Here is a 10,396-nt window from a genome sequence, read left to right on the forward strand (position 1 = left end):
CCTCGACCTCCCAAAGTGGTGGGATTACAGGTGTGAGCCACCACACTTGGCCGGGAAAACTCGTAGAAGTTACGCCTGTATTCCACTGGACTCAAGTTGCATGAACATATTCCTCTCAAGGTGTAGCAGGATTGGCCATGGACAAAAGCCCTCAGAAACCGGTTAAAGAAGGAAGTGGCTTTATTTGGCCGGGAGCATCAGCAGACTTGCGTTTCAAGAACTGAGCTCCCTGAAGAAAGAGTTCCTGGCCCTTTTAAGGGCTTACGACTCTAAGGGGTTCCATGTGAAAGGGTCATGATAGATTGAGAGCACATGTGGTTAGAGTGGGGGGTTTAATCTTTTAACCTCAGGCCTGGTCATCAGTGGCACCGGCTGGTCTTGCCACTGACTTTATTCCTGTTGTTTTTCAACTTTTACTTCCTCCTCTTCAGAGACAGGAGACAGTAAGAGAAATGGCCTCTCGCTTCGAAGCCTCAGAATTATTTAAAGGCCATAGCTTTAAATTGGAATTATTTGACATTTGAATTATTTAATTTCCTACTGAGATACAGGTACTATCTCCTTTGTATTTTGCCTTTCAAAGAGAGCTCCAAAGTCCTTCAGAAATACATCCCTGGGTCATCAAGCTGAAAAAAGGTTTAGTTAGTTTCTAAAAAACACCACTTCAGACCAGGCGTGGTGGCTGTCACCTGTAATCCCAGCACTTTGAGAAGCCGAGGTGGCCGAATCACTTGAGGTCAGGAGTTCGAAACCAGGCTTGTACCTGGAAGTTGAAGGCTGCGGTGAGCCGAGATCGTGCAATTGCACTCTAGCCTAAGCAACAAGAGCAAAACTCCATCTACAAAACAACCAAACAAAAACAAAACAACAACAAAACCTCAGAAGACAGAGAAAATCCATTTACAAATTTTCTAAATAAGTGTCCTAAGAAAAGAGACGAAAGGAAAGCAAATCTCTTATTTTCAAAGGAGGAATTACGCCTTTCATTTATTTGCTTGTTTGTTTGCGACAGGGTCTAGCTCTGACACCCAGCTAGAGTGTGGTGGTGAGATCAGGGCTCACTCCAGCCTCCAACTCCCTAGCTCAAGTGATCCTCTCACCTCAGCGCCCCAGCAGCTGGGACCGCAGGCAGGCACCACCACACCTGGCTGATTTTTTTTTATTTTTTATTTTTAGTAGAGATGAGGTCTCATCATGTTGCCCAGGCTGATCTCGAACACCTGGGCTCAAGTGATCCTCCCGCCTCGGCCTCTCAAAGTGCTGGGATTACAGGTGTGAGCCACCGCTCCAGGCCCTGACTTTATTTCCATTAAATATGAAATTATCCTCCACTCCAGTGTGTAATAGTTTTGCATGTCACCTTTCAGTTTCCATCATCCACTCAAACAACCCAGGACCTTGCTTAGTTCAATAAGCCGCGCTAATTGTCAGTGCCCGCTATAACCAGCGCCCCACTCCACCCCTTTAGCGAGGTCCCTGCCCCTCTCCCCCGCCCTGCCCCAGACTGAGGGGAGCTCGCCCCGCCTGCAGGACGCGGGACTCTACCTGCTCCAAAAAGATTCTTTGCATTAAAACTATTTTCAACTCAAGAGGAAAAACGATTCAACGTTCAGTACAGGTGGCCCACTACAATATGTTGTTTTACCTTTGATTGTTCGAAATACTAACTTAAAAGGGACAGGAAGCATCCCTGTGATATTAGGGGTAATATCATGGCACATCAGAAACAATCCACCAATCAGAACCCGGAGGATCCAGTCCTGGAGGGCAAGAGGATGAGCCTAGGCGATATCCATGGCCCAGCTGAGGAAAGAACCCAGACCCGCCCCCTCCAGGCCCCGCCTTCAGGGCCAAACCCCTTCCAGACCCCAACCCCAAGATGACGATAACTCTCTGGTCCCGTCTTTTCCTGCTGTCCAGCCCGGCCCCCAGGCAACCTCCTCCCTCTTGCCCCGCCCAGTCCCATTCCAGGCCCCACCCCCACCGTCTAACCAGGCCGGGTTTCCAAGGCCGCCTGCACCCTCTCTCCCCGACCCAGCACCTGTTCTGGCCCCGCCCCCTCGGCGACCTTCTCCCCTCCGGTTCCCTCCCAAGGGTCCAGGGCCCGCCCACGGTTGTTCTGCAGCGCCGGGGGTTGACTCAGGTGACTGTTCTTTTGTCTTTCTGCTTCAAACCTGTCTTTCGCAGCATCCCAGCCCCGAGTCCAGCCACACCAGGAATCTGGGTGCTTCGAGATATTAAAATCCCCACCCGACTGCCTCAGTGACTGCATTTTTACATAAATAGGGCAGGTGAAGCAATCAGATAGGCATTTGTCTCAGGTGTGCAGAGAGATGGTTCTGTCCCACACCTGTGCAGATAAGCTACCAGTTTACATTGCCAGGGAGAAATGCAAAATAACTATTTTAGGGTGGAGGTCTCGAGGTTCCCAGTTTGTGAGGGGAGTATATAGCTTTTCTCTCTCTCTCTTTTTTTTTTTTTTTTGAGACAGAGTTTCACTGTTATTGTCCAGGCTGGAGGGCAGTGGCGTGATCTCAGCTCACCACAACCTCCGCCTCCTGGGTTCAAGTGATTCGCCTGTCTGTGGGGAAAAGAGAGAGAGATGGGATTGTTACTGTGTCTATGTAGAAAAGGTAGACATAAGAAACTCCATTTTGATCTGTACTAAGAAAAATTGTTCTGCTTTGAGATGCTGTTAATCTGTAACTTTAGCCCCAACCCTGTGCTCACAGAAACATGTGCTGTATTGAGTCAAAGTTTAATGGATTTAGGGCTGTGCAGGATGTGCCTTGTTAACAATATGTTTGCAGGCAGTATGCCTGGTAGAAGTCTGCCATTCTCCATTCTCTGTTAACCAGGGACACAATGCACTACGGAAAGCCCAAGGGACCTCTGCCCAAGAAAGCCTGAGTATTGTCCAAGGTTTCCCCCCACTGAGACAGCCTGAGATATGGCCTCGTGGGAAAGGAAAGACTTTACATCCTCCAGCCCGACACCCGTAAAGGGTCTTTGCTGAGAAGGAGGAGTGAAAGAGGGAGGCCTCTTTGCAGTTGAGATAAGAGAAAGGTTTTTGTCTCCTGCTCATTCCTGGGAATGGAATGTCTCAGTGTAAAGCCGACCATTCGTTCTATTCTGAGATAGCAGAAAACGGCCCTGTGGCTGGAGGTGAGAGATGCTGGCAGCAATACTGCTGTTACTCTTTGCTACACTAAGATACTTGTGTAAAGTGACACATAAATCTAGCCTATGTGCACATCCGGGCACAGCACCTTTCTTTGAACTTATTCATGATACAGATTCCTTTGCTCACATGTTTTCCTGATGACCTTCTCCCCACCATCACCCTGTTGCCCTCTGCTGCACTCCCCTCGCCAAGATACTCCATTGTAATGCTAGGAGATTTCAACATCCCACTTTCAATAATGGGTAAAACAACAAGAGAGCTGATCAATAAAAAAGTAGAGGGAGGCCGGGCATGTGGCTTATGCCTATAATTTTAGAACTTTGGGAGGCCAAGGTGGGCAGATCACCTGGGGTCAGGAGTTTGAGACCAGCCTGGCCAACATACTGAAACCCCATTTCTACTAAAAACACAAAAATTAGCTGGGCATGGTGGTGCATTCATGTAGTCCCAGTTACTTGGGAGGCTGAGGCAGGAGAATCGCTTGAACCCAGCAGGTGGAGGCTGCAGTGAGCTGATATCGCACCACTACACTTTAGCCTGGGTGATAGAGCAAGACTCCATCTCAAAAAAAAAAAAAAAAAAAAAAAGGACCTGATGATTAAATCCTTAAAATCTTAGCATTGCAGCATCCAGCATTTGGTGACTGTTCAGGGTCAGAAGCTTGTGTCTTTCTCCCTGTTTGCAGCTACACTTCACCCCACCATCCTTAGCACCTTCACCCACTCCTGCACCTACTGACCCTTCTTCCCGGAAACCACATACGTTGGTGACTTAAATCCTTGCATGCAACAGGAGTAAAAGAATTTTAGGCCAGGTACTGTGGCTCACATCTGTAATCCCAGCACTTTGGGAGACCCAAGTAGGCTGATCACTTGAGCCCAGGAGTTCAAGACCAACCTGGGAAACATGGCAAAACCTTGTCTCTACAAAATACAAAATCAAAAAAAAAAAAAAAAAAAAAAAAAAAAAAGCCCATGGTGGTGAGGCACACCTGTAGTCCCAGCTACTTTGGAGGCTGAGATGGGAGGATTGCCAGAGCCTAAGGTGGGAAGGTTGCACTGAACCAAGATGGTACCATTGCACTGCAGCCTGGCCAAACAGAATGAGATTCCCATCTCAAAACAAAAAACAAAAAAAAAAAAAAAAAGAAAAAAGAAAAAAGGAGTTTCAGTGTCTTCCTCCCAAAAACCTCTAAGCTGATTCCACTTTATCCACAGAGCTGCTGCAGTGCGGTGTGGGTGGAGGGAGGGAGCAGGAGGTACAGAAGGAAACAGTGACCCCTGCTGGCAAGTGCAGCACTAACACGCCTCGTTTTATTAGAGTTGACCACAGCCTGTTGGCCAATGTCTGCTCAACCCCATGAGTTCAGTATCAGCTTCGGGGACTCCTTGTCCTTTCCTCCTTCTGCCAGGAGGAGAATGAACCACAGATAAATCACATTCGGACAGTTCATTTCAATCCTCCCTCTCACACGACAGCCCCATTCAAGGGTTAGAGAGTGGAGGAATCTTACTCTCATTTCACTCCAGTTTGGGTGAGAGAATTTGCTGCTTGTTCCAGAAAGCCGTCTTCTGTCTGCTAACCACGCCGGTGAAGAATCTTTCTACCTTCCTCTTACACAAAGTCGTACCTGTCTCAGCATCACCAGAACTATCAGAAATTGCAAAGGGTTTTAGATTTTTACCTTACTTGCAAGCCAACAAGTAAGATTGTCAGTTTATGGATGTTGGCTGAAGACATGAGATTTCTGGATCTGAGAAAATATGTATTTTATTATTCATCACATAAATGACAGCAAGAACTTCACATCTGCACACATTCCGTCCACTCCAAGGGACAGGAATGAGGCATGTGTGCTTGTACAACATCCCTTTCTTATAACGTTTACGTTTCAGTGTCTTCTACCCAAAAACCTCTAAGCTGATTCCACTTTTTCCACAGAGCTGCTCCAGTGTGGTGTGGGTGGAGGGAGGGATCAGGAGTTAAGGAAGGAAGCAGTCATCCCTGCTGGCCAGCACAGCACTAACAAGCCTCGTTTCACAACCGTGTTTATGGGTCTATAGAGATCAATGAAGAAACATAAACATTGTACAAACATGTACAATTCACATGTTTCTGATAAGATCAGGGGGTTTTGTGGTACTCAGCCAAGCAGAGCAAAGCTTGGATACACCGGAGTCTCCACTGATGAGAAAAAAGGGGCTGACATTTGGGAAATTTGCATTGATCATTGCAGAGATGTTCACCACCAACTAACTGGGATTATTCAAAAGACCCAAACAAACTTGAAAGGTGAAGAGAGAGTGTAAAAGGACACAAAGGTGCTCACCAGGAGGATGGTTTTGGTAGCTCTGGACTCAGAGGAGGATGTGGGGGAGACGCTGCTTGTGCCTGTGGAGGATGCAAACAATGGAGCTGCTGCCCCAGAGCACGAGCCCCAGACAGATCACATCAGGGAAGGACAGCAGTGCCGCGTGCAGCGACTCTCTGGTGTCCTGGTGATGAGCAGCAGAACAGTATCCCAGATCTTTGGTCTTTGTGGTATTTTTGCTACTCCACTTGCCAGTCACGTGCATGAGAACAATGCTATTCACCAGCATGTGCGGGAGCCAGCTGAGGAATACACAGGAGCCAGCGTGCTTGGGGGCTTTCCCTTTAAATTTTGCCCACCTGAGCTCCGGAGGCTGATGGTGATGACCTGGAAGACACTCAGGAGGCAGGTGCTGCCAATGGACACTCCCCCAACCACTCCTTTGTGGACACACAAAGGAAGTTTACATCCAGAATCATTCAGGAAATGTCTAAACCCAAAAGCTGCCATTGTCTGTGGCACTCCTCTAGGGAGGAGGAATAAGGTGTTGGCTGCAATTAGGTGTTTGATAATCAAATCTGTGGACCTTAACCTGCACCCAGTGATGGAAAAGAACAGATAATGGTAAATAAGAGAGAAATTCCCCAGGATTCCAAGTACAGTCTGCAATAAGAACATCATTCCCATTGCCACATCCCAGCAGCCGTTCTGTCAGTTCCCACAGGCTGCTACTCAGAGGCACAGGATCCTGCAGAGAACGTGATGCATGAACAACATTTGAAAGGTAACTGGTACTTGGTGGGGGCTGAGGTGGGGGAATCCCTTGAGCCCAGGAGATTGAGGCTGCAGTGAGCCGAGATCGCGCCACTGCCTACCAGCCTAGGTGACAAAGTGACACCCTGTCTCAAAAAATAAATAGAAATACTTCATAAAGTTACTTTATATTATGAAGAGTTTGCCATCTTTGGATGTGTCCCATTTTAAGTGTATTTGCAATGAATTGCTCTTTGCTATGAAGAACAGACATGTATTCACCTCCATAGTCTTCATAATCTATGAGCCAGGCACCACCATTATAAAGACCAAGAGGTCTCAAGCACAGAGAGATGACATTTGTGTAAATTCACACTGTGTTTGGGGTGGAATGGGGACTGATCTTGTCTGGGCTGATTTCAGAGTGCATTAACCACCATGCTCTACTGTCAAAGCCAGTTAGTGGAGTTCTTCCAATAATGAAGATACATATTTAATTTTTATTTAATACCTTGTCTTTATCTTTTACACAGGTGAGAGTTTTTAATTTTGGTTTTGACCAGTTTGCATTGATGTGTAAAATATTACCCCAGACTGATAGCAATTATGAATAAATCTTTAAAGACCTTGATAAAATGTAGATAGACTGATTAGAGTATAAAATTACAGGAATCTGCCTCATGACTAAATTAGATTTAAAAGACTGACCCCATATCAGGACAGCCACAGAGAGACTCACTTCCTTTTATGCCAAGAAAGAAAGTACGATGGCATCTACCACAGGAACAGTCTGATATCATGTCCTAACGACATAATGTGAAACACTAGAGTATCGTAAAAGAGAGTGGGTAGAAATTAAATTACCACTATTTTCAGTTCATATAGTCATCAATTAATGCATAGATTAATTGAATAAAAGTGTTGAGGTGAGGTGTGTAAATGGTGTTAATATAGAACATATACAGAAAATTAAATCTGTAAGGTGGAATCTTGTGCATTTGATAAATTGAAATGGCAGATTCAGAGATTAAGATTACATTTATTTACTTTTTTTTGAGACGGATTCTCACTCTGTCCCCAGGCTGGAGTGCAGTGGTGGAATCTTGGCTCACCGCAACCTCTGACTCCTTGGTTTAAGCGATTCTCCAGCATCAGCCTCCCAAGTAGCTGGTATTACAGGCACATGCCACCATGCCCAGCTAATTTTTGTATTTTTAGTAGAGATGGGGTTTCACGATGTTGGTCAGGATGGTCTCAATCTCCTGACCTTGTGATCCGCCCCCCTCGGCCTCCCAAATTGCTGGGATTACAGGCATGAGCCACTGCATCTGGGCACATTTATTTATTTATTTTATTTTTTATTTGGAGATGGAGTCTTGCTGTATTGCACAGGCTGGAGTGCAGTGGTACCATCTCAGGTCACTGCAACCTCCTCCTCTTGGGTTGAAGCGATTGTCCTGCCTCAGCCTCCTGGGTAACTGGGACTACAGGCGCGCACCACCATTCCCGGATAATTTTGTATTTTTTGTAGAGATGGGGTTTTGCCATGTTGGCCAGGCTGGTGTCAAACTCCTGACCTCAGGTGAACTGCCCACCTCAGCCTCCCAAAGTGCTGGAATTAGAGGCATGAGACACCGTGCGCGGCCTCTATGTAGTGTTTTTTTTTTTTTTTTCCTGAGACGGAATCTCACTCTGTGGCCCAGGCTGGAGTGCAGTGGTGCGATCTCGGCTCACTGCAAGCTCTGCCTCCCGGGTTCACGCCATTCTCCTGCCTCAGCCTCCCCAGTAGCTGGGACTACAGGCGCCCGCCACCTCAGCCGGCTAGTTTTTTTGTATTTTTTAGTACAGACGGGGTTTCACCGTGTTAGGCAGGATGGTCTCCATCTCCTGACCTCGTGATCCACCCGTCTGGGTCTCCCAACGTGCTGGGATTACAGGCTTGAGCCACCACGCCCGGCCTATGTAGCTTTTTTTAAATCCTTGTAGCTATCTCATTTAAGAATAAAATGGAAGGCAGGTTTGTCTGACGCAGTTCCCAGCTTGACTTTTCTCTTTGGCTTAGTAATTTTTATTTTCCTTTCACAAGCTTGTGACAGACATAATGCTTTAACACACTGATACTGCTTTATATAGATTTTCCAAACAGTAAAGTCCAAGGGTCTGTCATGAATTGGGTTAGAAGAGAGGAGATGATTCCCAGGAGACTCCTGGTCTCAAGCAATCCTCCCACCTCAGCCTCCCAAAGTGCCAGGACCACAGGTGTGATCCACTGAACCCAGTGGAGTCTCTATCTCAAAAAAAAAAAAAAAAAAAAAAGAAGAAAGCAATACAGAAATTAAGGTACTCTATGGAATGACATCATTTGACTTTGTTTTTTGAAATGAAAAGTCTTACGTATTTATTACTGAACCCATCCAACTAACACATTCGTAACAGATTCAGAGAGAAAAAAATATATTCCCAATAAAACACGTATAACTCTCCAGACAGTGGTGACATCTTCAGCTTGACATGGTTAATGCGATTGTGATGCTCAGACAGCATAAATATATGTGCCATCTCATGTGCAATTCCTTATAGACCCAGCTTGGTTCTTCTCCGATGTCTCCTGTTGGAGTTGTACCTGATTTTATTACCAGTTTTGATCTGAATCCACTGGGGAATGGAACGATTTTGCTTTTGTTTCTTGGCCAGGAATCGCTTAATCCTGAAAGTCTTGTGAGAAGATCTGGCAAGAAGCAGAGTTAAGTACACACACCAGGAGAGGAGAGAGGAAGAGAAGGGGCTTGACCTTTTTTTTTTTTTGAGACAAAGTTTCGCTCTTGTAGCCCAGGCTGGAGTGCAATGGTGCCACCTCAGCTCACTGCAACGTCCACCTCTGGGGTTCAAGCGATTCTCCAGCCTCAGCCTCCTGAGTAACTGGGATTACAGGCGTCCACCACCATACCCAGGTAATTTTTGTATTTTTAGTAGAGTCAGGGTTTCACCATGTTAACCAGCCTGTTCTTGAACTCCTGAATACTGTTTCTGCTGTTAGGTGTCAGTTCTCTTCACTGTGGCACAAACAAGATTCTTTTTTTTTTTTTTTGTGAAACTGATATGGGGTGGGCGCGGTGGCTCACTTCTGGAATCCCCACACTTTGGGAGGCTGAGGCAGGCGGATCACGAGGTCAGGAGTTCAAGACCAGCCTGGCCAATATGGTGAAACCCCATCTCTACTAAAAATATTGCAGACATGTGCCACCATTCCCAGCTAATTTTTGCATTTTTTCTAGAGAAGGATGTTTCACCATGTTACCCAGGCTGGTCTTGAATACCTGGGCTCACATGACCCACCTGTCTTGGCCTCTGAAAGTGCTGGGATTACAGGACTGATCCACTGCATCTGGTCTCATTGTAAATTGTAAATTTGATGTTTCTTCTTGTTTCAATTTTAGCAGAATGTATATTGCTTTGACAGAGTCTCTTTTCAAACTCATGTCTTATCCTTCTGAGTGCCTTAAACTAGAGCCTATTCTGGCATGTTATAACAGATTTATACCAGTTTATTTTGTTGCAAAAACTGTGAAATTTATGTACAATTTTCTCATAATACACATACTACATATTTTTCCATTAACTTCTTGAAGACCTCTTGTACTAGAAAACTGTATTCAAGAGGCTATAAAAAGGATTGTAGATATTCAAGTGCCACTTATTTCTGGAATGCAAGGATGGTTCAACATATTCAAGCAAATCAATGTGATATACCACTTGAACAGAACAAAAGATGAAAACCACATCATCTCAATAGATGGAAAAAAAGCATTTCACAAAATTCAAAATCTAATAATCACAGAAATCCTAAACAGAATAGGTAGAGAAGGAAATTTACCTCAACAATAGAAAGACCATCCATGAAATGACCAACGAGTAAATAACCAAGCTGGGAAAATGGAATGCTTTCCTGTAGGATCTCACGTGATGCAAGAATGCACTCACCCCTTCTATTCAATAGATACTGGTTGTCCTAGCCAGAGCAATTAAGTAGCAAAAGAAATAAAACTCATCCAAATCAGAAATAAGTAAAATTATATTTGTTTGTAGATGACACACTCTTCTGTGTAGGAAATCACAAAGAGTCAATCAAAATACTACTGGAGCTAACA

Source organism: Chlorocebus sabaeus, chromosome 6 (genome assembly GCF_047675955.1).
Source record: "Chlorocebus sabaeus isolate Y175 chromosome 6, mChlSab1.0.hap1, whole genome shotgun sequence".
In the NCBI taxonomy this organism is placed as follows: Eukaryota; Metazoa; Chordata; class Mammalia; order Primates; family Cercopithecidae; genus Chlorocebus; species Chlorocebus sabaeus.